Consider the following 11,251-nt stretch of genomic DNA (forward strand, 5'->3'; position numbering starts at 1 on the left):
GCCTTTGTTTTCGATACATTGGACTGTAACTCCCTACCTTGGGCTGCCTACCTCCAATGTCTTTTAGGTGATTATATTTGTTTCTTATTTCTGCTTTAACTAATTACCGCAAACTTAATGGCTTAAAACAACACGTTTTTCCAAATCTTATGGTTCTATAGGTCAGAATTCTGACATGGGATCTCACTGGTCTAAGATCAAAGTGTCAGCAGGGTGCATTCTTTTCTGCAGGCTTAGGGGAAAATATGTTTCCTTGTCTTTTCCAGTTTCTTAGAAGCCACCCACATTCCTTGGATCATGGCCCTCTTCTTGTATCTTCAATGCCAACGAAGTCAGACTGATCCTCTCATGTTGCTATCACTCTGGTTCTCTCTTCAGATTCCCTCTTACACTTTTAAGGATCCTTGGGATTACATTGGGCCCACCTAGATAATTCAGGATTACCTTCATATTGTAAGGCCAGTTTAGTATCAAGCTTAATTCTACCTGCCTCCTTAATTCCCCTTTGCCATACAACCTAAAATACTCACAGGTTCTGGATTGAATTAGGACATGAGTGCCTTTGTGAGGCCATTATTCTGCCTACCACAGTGATAGCAAAATAAACTTCTATTCTATTTAAACCATTGTTTTTTCAGGTCTTTGTTGCCTGTAGCTAAGCCTAATGCAGTCCTGTAACACAACAGTCCCAAACTTTTTGGCACCAGGGGCTGGTGCTCCTATGAGAATCTAATGCCTGATAATCTCAGGTGGAGCTGAGGTGCTGATGCTCACCCTGGGGAGCGGCTGCAAATACAGATGAAGCTTCGCTGGCTTGCCCGCTGCTCACCTCCTGCTGTGCGGCCCGGTTCCTAACATGGACCGTACAGGTCTACGGCCTGGGGATTGGGGACCCCTGCTGTAGACCCCAGCAGACACTTGCTGAATACCCACTCTGTTCATGGCACTGACATGCCACTGTGGTGCCAGCTGTGGTCTGACAACCCTGCATGATTCTGATACTCCGATACTCCAAAGGCTGTGAGACCCACCTTGAGACAGCATCTGATCCCAGAAGTACCCACACATCCAAACTGATCTGATGTCACTCATTGCCACAGAAGTAGAAGGCAGTTCATAGGCTGTTCACCTATGAACTGACCACAGCTCTTGCTCCCCAACATCTACAGACCTACCTCAGCACAGAAAAGGGAATTGAAGCTCAGAACCAGAGCAAAGAAAGGACTTACCCAAGTTCCCATGGTGAGTTCATGGCACTGTCAGGACTAGAACTCAGGTCTCTAAATACCAATCCTACGTCACATTCCTCTTAAGCCTCTCTGGATTTTTCAAGGAAGTACATATTGGACATACTGCCACAGTTCCATGGTCCCAGGCACCCAGGTCATAAACCTTGGCACAGTCCAAAGACCGTGTTCGCCCCATCATAATGATTCTAACAGCACCAAATGTTTACAATATTCAGCTGGATTGTCTATATTCTCTTTCTGTCACTGGGATGTGCATAGTAAAGTTCTCTGGTGTTTAGATTATCCATTTCCTGCCCCTCACACCCTCATGCTCCATTTCTCATATTTGTTAAATGAGGACCTATTTGGACTTAAAAGGACTTACTAAGTAACATGGATATAAGAAGACCAAGGTAAGCATTCAACTCTGGGAAATTGTGCCTTTTGGTACCATCTCTGACTGTCCTTATGTCTCTGGGTGTTAGCATTTCCGTCTTAGAAAAATGGGAAAACAGCAATATCTTTCAAAATAATTGCAAAGAATAGCTAATAAAACTCATTGTCAAGTACATTAGCACCACACACAGTGTCATCTAATGGCTAGTAATAAAATATTGAGCAACTAGGAATCTGGCACACCCTTTCTGGCTCAAATCACGCTCCCTAGTAACATTGACTAAAAGAGAGGGGAACCAGAACCAGGTCAAAATACATAGCTGGGAGAGGCCTGATAGCCCACCTAGCATAGAAATTTGTCTGAGAGGTGATGGGCTGGGAAGACCTTCACAGAGACGTTTGCTGAAACCCTTTGCTTGGCTGTTCTTAAGGATCTGATTTCTTAAGTTCTCTTTGGTAACTGTTTCTGGGTTACACATCCCAGGTAGTTGGACAGACCTCTCTTATGCAATTTAAGTGAGTTTACTTTGGCTCTATTTTCAGTGAGAATGGAAATACCCTCCCATACCCTACCCTTACAGTAATATCCTTTTTGATGTTTAATGGCTGGTTTTGAGATAGCTCTTTCGTAACATTTCCCAATATTCATTGCACATAAATGCAATGGTTTTTTTTTTTTCTAATCCAAGAGTTTTTACATTGAGTTAAAAATGCTAGAGTCTGAGAATTTTAGAGCTGGATGAGAGTTTTAAAATAATTTCTTCCAAGTACCTAGATTTTGCACTCCAGAAGACTGAGGATCTGAGTCATATTATAAGGTTATACAGCTATAATGTTGAGACAAGGAATTGTAAACAAGGCTTTAAAAATTGTTATAATAATGTATCACTAAATAATATTTAACTTATGCTAATTTCTAATTTTTGCATTCTTCACATAATACTTCCTAATATTTGTATGGTTCTCCAATATTTATTTTGAACATAAGCAGTCATTCCCCCATCCTGTATAATAGTTGTTTTCTCTTCCTTTGTCAGAGAACTCATTTCCCCCAATTAAGCATAATCCTGCACATTCATGTCAACTTCTCTAATATAACGGCTTATACTGAATTTTAGTTCTATTTTACTTGAGTTAATCTAATATTTATGGAACAGCACCTATAAGCCAAGCACTGTCACACAGTACTTTATTTGATCCTCAGCCCTATCTTGAGGATAATATTATTCACATCTTAAAGTTGGAATAAAATGAAGTGTAGAAATGTTAAGCAACAGACCTAAGATTGTTCATCTGCTGATACCTACATCTTCTGGTTTGTGCTCATGATAGCATATGACCCATCTCTTAACGTCAGCCATCCCATCTAATTTTCATATAACAGTAAGTCAGGGAATGATGTTCCCTTCTGATACGCCTACCATGGATGTAAATATTAAGTAACATAATTAGCCAAGAGAATTTCATATATACCTCAAGTTGAAGGTGAATGATGACTTCAATGCTCCCAAAAATGTAGGTCAGTGAGAAAAGAGTATACCCTCCCTTCCAATATATAATCAGAGAAATGTAGGCAAAGCAGAAAATGAAGATGATAGGCAGTAGAGCATGACTCGAGTCTGAACGAAGGAGTGATTATTTCTAAGGGGGGGCATGGTCAAGAAAAATATCTTAGAGAAAGGGCTCAGGCTTTCACAAATGAGAGGACTCAAATAGGAAAATGTTAGGGGAGAGGAAGTTGAATCGGAAGTTGAGAGGGGCCCCAACATAAAGAAAGTTTTGAGGAATGGGGTGAAATGAGAATGCCTGATGCAACTGGGAGTAATTAGCTGAAAAAAAATAAAAGTAGATAATTCTGGGGGTCCATGTATTTGAAGAACGAACAAATCAAAAGCAGGTAAGACTTGCTCTGTGAAGTTAAGACTTGACTGTCAATTAATTGGGACTAATGTCATAGAGTCATAGTGGTCTCAGAGGACAAGGACCAAGGCCAAGAGTCACACCTGCTTTAACGATTAGACCTGCTCAGTAATGGCATGGCTTTCTCTTGAAGGGCTGAGGCACTCGTCAGGGAAAATATTCAGGTAGAAGCTAGGAGACCCTCTGCCAGGCCAGGCAGCTGTGCTGTAGAAGAAATTTCTGCATTTGTGGAGTCAACTTAGATGAGCTTCAAGGGCATTTCCGTTTCCGAATTTCTAAGATTCCAAAAGTCAAGGAAGGAGACTCTGGCCTTACATAAGAAAGAATCTTCCAAAATTGAGAGCTGCCTCAAAGGGGACTGGATCTCCTTGGAGAATTGGCCTGTCCTATGCTGATGATGCTCAGCCTTCATGTGGAAGGGACAATTTCTGAGATATCACCCAACCGAAGTCCTAAACTAGGTCTGAACAGGTTTTGCATATTATATTTTTTATTGTAAAAAAATTCTTCAAGAAAAGTCTTATATTTCGACCAATTTCCCATTCTAAATTTTTCTGATTATTGCATTATAGGTGAATTTTGTACTAAGTACATGTGATTTGGCTAGTATATTGATTGGATACACTCCACGTGTATGTTTATTAACTAATTTTTAAATGTTTCCATATATATAAATTAGCTAATTTTTAAATAATCATATATAATTACATTTTTGTAGTCTCATTATAGTTTTTATTACATATATATGATCTCATTTAATTCTCATGCAAGGCTATGTTGTAGATGGCACTATCACTGTTCTTAGAATGAGGACAGCAGGTCCACATTCAGGTCTATGCAAACCTGAGGTCTGACACCTGAGTTATCTGAATCACCTCCCTGAAACCCCATCTCCTGACTCCTGCTCCAGTGCTCCTCACACCCCGACCCTGGGCCTCCCACTGTGATTCAAGGAACTGTAGTATTGCCACAGTTTTCTGAGGAAGAAGCTAATAGGACAAAAGGTCAGTTGATTGAGCCTAAGGTCACAGAGTTTATTTGTGACAGGGCCAGATTAGCTATGAAAATGTGGCCACAGAATCTTTATTTTTAAAAATCACCCTAACTCACTCAAAGTCATTCATCTAGAGAGGCCTGCAGATATAAATTGACTCCTCTAAGTACCCTAATCACAATCACTGAGTCCTCAATCTCTCAATGTGAGCACAATAGATTTATTACTATTAATACCAAGGATGAAAACCAAAACCCATTTCTTAAGAATATCAGCCATTTCCATATGGCTCTGTACTCCAAACTTGCAGATCACCCATTGGCTGGATTATTAAATATTGACATCAAATTCCCAAGCATTTTATCAATGGTCCTTTGTCCCTCAAAGGAATACTGGGTAAAGTTCTCTAGTAAGAACCATTAGGAAAGTCAATTACAATTAAAGCAACCAAAAAACAAAACAGACGAATTCTATTTTTCTGGTCCCTTCTCTGAGATTCCCATGCTTCTGTGTGAAGCAACGTAGCCTTCCTCGGTGCCTTAAAAATACCCAGACTTTCCCATTTGCAATCTTTTATTCATGTCATTATCTCAGCCTGGAATGCCCCCTTTTCTTCATTTTCGATCTATCAATAACTTACTCACCATTTAAGGGCTAGTTCAACATCACCCAGTATGAAGCCTTTTTTAATCTTCCAAGTTGTGATGAATTCTTTCTTCAGCTCTTATTTCACTAAGTTTATAGTGTGTATTTTTTATTACACATCCATCCTCTATTCTAAACTGTGACTTGTTGAGGACCCAAATCAAGTGAGATTCACATGGGCCAAGTGCACAGGCTCACAACGTACATTTGACATATGTTTATTGAATGAATAAAATTAACATCAAATGCCATTTCCCCTTTTCTCTTTTCTTATCAGACATTCAAAGATATTCAACATCTCGAGTGTCTTCCTGCTTACAATCTGTACCTCCTTTTCTAAATATTCCATAAGGGGTAAGCAAGCTGCTACTGTTATAAAACATTTGCCAGGAATTTCTAGAAATGGCGAACAATTCATTAGCTTTATTAAATCTTAAAGGTTTCTCATTTTTTCTTTCTTTCTTTCTTTCTTTCTTTCTTTCTTTCTTTCTTTCTTTCTTTCTTTCTTTCTTTCTTTCTTTCTTTCTTCCTTTCTTTCTTTCTTTCTTTCTTTCTTTCTTTCTTTTTCTTTCTTTCTTTCTTTCTTTCTTTCTTTCTTTCTTCCTTTCTTTCTTTCTTCCTTTCTTTCTTTCTTTCTTTTTCTTTCTTTCTTCTTTTATTACAATTCAGTAGCATCTTTCTCTTTTTGTTAAGCTCTAAGGCTATCTGCCCGGAGAATAAAATCTAAGAATCTAGCCCTTTTCCTTTTACTGAGCAACTGGGAAATTCAGCCTTATAAAAAGTAAGTTACCTGCCCCAAGTCAAATAGTAAGTCCCTAGCATACTAAGGCAGGTTGAGATTTCCTCTTTTATAGGTCAATGCTCTTTCCAATTCTGGAAATTTGTTGTATGGTGTAGTTTTTAAAACAATGTTTAACCCATTCCCTACTCCCAGCCATAAATTCCATTTCTTCATTTGAGAAGAGGGGCCTAGCTTTCTGATTTGTCCTCAGTTAACTCGAAGTTCCCAAGTAGGTCTGGCCAGCCCTGAGCTCATGCTGCCCCATGCTTTTGCTATAGCCCTGCCCAGGTCAGATGCTCTCTCTTTTCACTCTCCTGTCACCCACACGTGTTCCTCACTCCAGCCTCCAGGCCTCTGCTTTGCTCTTTTGTTATCAGGGAAGCCCTTTCACCATGCTTTAAATCCAGCAACTCGTTTATTCCTCACAACAGACTTATGAGGTTGGTAGAAGTCTTTTCCCCATTCGAGGTACAGAGAAGTTAAGCCATTTACTCAAAGTCACACAGTTTGTAAACGGTAGACTTGGCAGTCTAGGTGTAAAGTGTGGAAACAGGAGATAACCCAGGTCTTTTATCCCAAGAAGGTCCCTGCTTTTTCACATTCATTTCATTCTCAGGAGGTGACATGACTAGGTTAGAAACTTCTTTCCTGAGTACATTTGAAGAAACCTGTTCTTACCCTAGAGAGTCATTTACTAGGGCAATTAGATGTTGGAGAGTTGGGTCTTCTGGTTTGGGAGGTTTTTTCCCTGTTAAAAATGCCAAACACAATCATGATTAAAAAAGAAAAAAAGAACCGTAAATGGAATATTCACATTTCCTCGCTAGAAATTTTCTTCTTTAGGTAGATTACTCTATGGAAAATTCTAGGGGAGAAAGGAAAATTTCTCAAAGGGCAGTGAACAATTGCAAAGAGAAATTTTGAAAGAGAGGACAGGTGTTTGGAAACCTCTGGTATTTGTTACTACAAATGCCAGGCCTTGCGAAGACAATAACTTCAGAACAAATGAGTGTGTTAGTCAAACTTAAGAGAGATTTTGCACAGGCCTTGGGTACAGACTTTCATAAAGAAAAGTATCTGATGGCCCAGTTCTCTAGAGTTGTGTTCTCACATGGGCAAAGAAGCTGAGAGGCAGAATAGAACATCCTTATATTAGAGAGATGCATACTAGCTCTTAGAGTGAGGATATTCATTGTTCAATTAATGAACACCTGCAGCCCAGAGTTGAAAAATTCAGGAGGAAAAGAAGGAAGAAAAGAAGAAAGGGAAAGAAGAAGGGAGCGAGGGTGTGAGGAAAGAAGACAGGGAGGGAGGGAACGAGAAAATTTGCAAAACTATTTCTCTCCTCCATTTGCAAAATAGTGAGGAAAGAAGACAGGGAGGGAAGGAACGAGAAAATTTGCAAATGCTATTTCTCTCCTCCATTAAACAAATTCTCAACTATTAAGGATAAATTCTGTACTGTTCTAAATTCTATTTTTTAACCATAATACTAATTCTGATCTCTGACACCCAGTACACACACAAAACTAACCCAGGGAAATATTAATAGGTAGGATTACACAAAAAAATGTTCAGTCTGTTTATTTGAAAACTTTAGTGATGTGGCAACTTATAAAACACTTACATTTTGCTGCATGTTTTAAGTACTCCACATGCAGCCTAAACAGTGTTGCACACCTTCCAAAGGCCCAGCTTGGAGTGAAGGTGGCACTGTGCATTACTGGGCTGGCCCTCTGTGAGCTCAGCTTCAGCCTCTCTCTGTCCCACAGCAGAGGGTACTGTCTCTAGAGGGACAGATAGAAAGAAGAAATTCCCAGTGAAAAATAAGAGGTGAAATGTGAAACCAACATGAACACCATGCTGAGAGACAAGGAACCGGGCTGCAGACTCACCCATAACCATGTCATTACTCACTGTGTGATTATAAGAAATCATTTCCCTTTTTAGGTCTCAGGAAAATGAAGGGTCATGGCCAGATCGTCCCTAAGATTCTCTTCTAATTCTAATATTTAATGATATTTGTGATTCAAGTCACACATTTTTTTTTCTGCTTTCCCACCTATAATGTGACCAGATTGGATCAAATGGTCTCTAGGTGCCCTCTAACTCTGGGAACGTGTGGTTCCATGGCTAAATCTGGGTCACTAAGCAGATGTAAGCATATGAGAAATCAGGCTGCTCCCAATGTTTCAACTCTGCCTAAGGCACACAGTTCTCTGGTACAGGTCAGAGAGCAAAAAGGGGAGGTTCTTGGCCACTTGTGCACAGAATGGGAGCTTCTCACATCCAAGGTCACCATTTTTCCCCAAGACCCCTGCTACCAGATCAGTTGTTCTTGCAACCTTGATCATCAGAAGATAGAATTGGGCCTAGGTTTCACAACAACTGAGTCCTTCTAAGACCTCTGAGGTCACCAAGTCAAAACTTCTTGCCTGCATACCTGATAAATCAGTTTTCAGTCTCTGCCTAAAGATAGCCTGTTCCATCGTAGAGGGCTTTGACTGTAAGAAATATCTTGGGTCAAAGTGTGGGTCAAGGTCTGTCTCTCTGGAACTTCTACCAGGGGCCAGGTCTTTCCTCTGAGGCCTCCCATGGCAAGTCTTTCTTCTTCTTCCTTATGGACACCCACCAGCTCTTTAGAGACAGGCAAGGCCTTATCAAATCTTCTCTGGGATAAAGGACTCTAGTTCTTCCAATGACATGGTTTCCAGATATCTTACTCTTCTAGTTTGTAAATTCTCCAAATTACCAAACATGACATGGGACCTGGGGGATAAAAGACTTAGGTTTGGGTTGTGCATCCACCAATGGGCCACATTCTATCCATACAGCTGGATTGAAGTTTTCATTTAGGAAAAATGTTAGACACAGAAAGCTTATAAATAATGAAGTGCTCCATAAATAATGAAGTGCTCTAGCTGCTACTAGACAATACAACTAAAAATAACAATTGTTACTATTAGACCAAGAACATAATCCAGTTGTCTTCTGAGAGAACAGAATAGGAAAGGGGGATCTCCTCTCTGTTCTGGATATCGCATTCAATGTATTCAGCCTAACGCCACCATAACTATTTTGGTAGGCTGTGTCTCAGTTAGTTCGTCCTGAGCTTACAGACAACTAAATATACATATTTATTACACATGCTGTTGTCAGCTCATGTTTCCCCAGTTCTTGTTATTGTAAAGTTAAGGAATTTACATTTTTCTCTGACATTTTATCTTGTTTGTTCACCTTTTCAGATACTTGTGGACCATGATTCAGCCATCAAAAAAAGTGCTTTCTAGCTTCATATCAGAATCATCAGGGAAATTTTTTGAGTATAAATATTCCTCCTGAATCAAGATTTTGATTCATTTGTTATAGGATAGGATCTGGGAAGTTAAATCTAAAACAAGCATCTTAGATGGTTATTAGTCAGCACATCAGGATTTGTCAGTCTGCATTTGGAAATCCAGGCTATACCACAGCCTCCTCTATTCAGTTTTACTTGCATACTTGGTACACATGATTTTTTGAGGGAACTGCCTGGAAGATAAGAAGATATCTCCTTGCAAGGGTAGGCAATGACCCTCTCATGCCTTTTGCTCCATACAACTAAAAATAACAATTGTTACTATTCTGTTAAGGTTGTTCTTTCACAAATCATTTACTTCCTCATTCTATAAAACAATGTAGATACAGCAACCTAAGAGTGAGCAGGGCATATGGGTTAACAGGTACACAGAAGCTAAGGACTAAGGCTGAGCACCAGTGGGAAGGGCTGAGGCTAGCAGCTTTCTGTAGTCTCCTTAAGAATGAGTTCAATCTAGATCAGCTACTTGATTGTAAGGAGCAGGGAGCCCCATTCTCGGTGATTAATGGGTAATCTCCCCAGAGCCATTTTTGTCTAATTCTAGGTGCTTTCCAGTTGGTTCTTTGCACATTCTCAATGTCCTGTTTCTTTTCCATCAGGAAACAATCTACCTGCCTATGCCAGAAGTGTGCAATCTGGATACAGAGAACATTCGATCTAATTGCCCAGAGAAGATGACCAGCTCCTCAGTCCACGTCTGTGTTATTTTCCCATTGAAACCCTCAGTTTGAGTAACAGTTGAAAGGTCCTAGATGCACATATCTTCTGGCTGAGAGATAACACTTGCAACCACTTGCTACTCCAATGCCCATGACAGGCATGGCTAATCAATTATATTTCTCTTCTTGGCAAAGCCCAGATGTGGCCTCCAAATTATTCTCAACCTAGAGCTCAGTTCAGCCACTACTAATCTGAGTACACATGTAAAGTAAAACCTATTTACTGCCCCCAATCTAGTCAACATTTTATCCTTCATTTTACAAGAAAGCCCCGGAGAGATGAATTTACTTGCCAAGTTCACACAGTTTGTCTAAAGTTACCTGGGAGAATTGTTTCTGGACTACAAGGAGCCTTACATCTTCCTTATTCTGTTTCGTGATTCATTCATTCAAAACACACATACTGAGAATCTCCCATGTGCTAGGCAAGCATTGTGGGTGGAAGAAAAAGTAAGGAATGGGACACAGTTTTTTTCTCATGCCTAAAGTCCAGTAAGATAAGACATACCCACAAATAATTATCCAAAGTGAGTGAGGATAAATGCCAAAGAAATTCAAGAAGAAAGAATCACATGCTCATCATTCTAAGGAAAAGTGCTCTTCTCATTCTTTAGTTAAAATAAACGTACTAATTTACTACAATTAGGAAACATGCTACATAAAACTCATGCCAGTGTTCGTGTGATTCCTTCAAATCTCCTGCAAGGTAGGGACCCTGACATTTTTATTATCTCAATAACATTTAGCATTAATACTGTGTACACCCAGAATTTCATCTCTACCCTCAGTCTAAATCTTCTTATACTTAAGTTCTGGGCATATAAGAGCAAAATTGTGTTACTAAAGACCTTTTAAAATGTGTTAGCTCTGACTAATGGATTTCTTTATACGTATCTACGTTACAAGGCTTTTCCCCACATTACTAAGACTGTGGTCTATATTTCTTATATGCCTCTTAGACAACAACCTTTTTGTTACATAAATCCAGAGATTATTTCTCTGGCCTGTTCAGGCCCTCAGAGCCCTAGTCTGAGCTCCTGATTCATTGTTCTCAGAAATAGGTATTTCTGAACACAAGATGTCATTTTGTTTCTGGGGTCAGAGCTCAAATCTTTCTTATTGCTTCTGGTAAGATGATATTCTGTTCTTCTTCCTCCATTTATGTTATAACATGCCCTAAAGTATGTGCTAATTAATACATCTGTTTGT

The sequence above is a fragment of the Pteropus alecto genome, unplaced genomic scaffold, assembly GCF_000325575.1.
Source record: "Pteropus alecto unplaced genomic scaffold, ASM32557v1 scaffold88, whole genome shotgun sequence".
Lineage (NCBI taxonomy): Eukaryota > Metazoa > Chordata > Mammalia > Chiroptera > Pteropodidae > Pteropus > Pteropus alecto.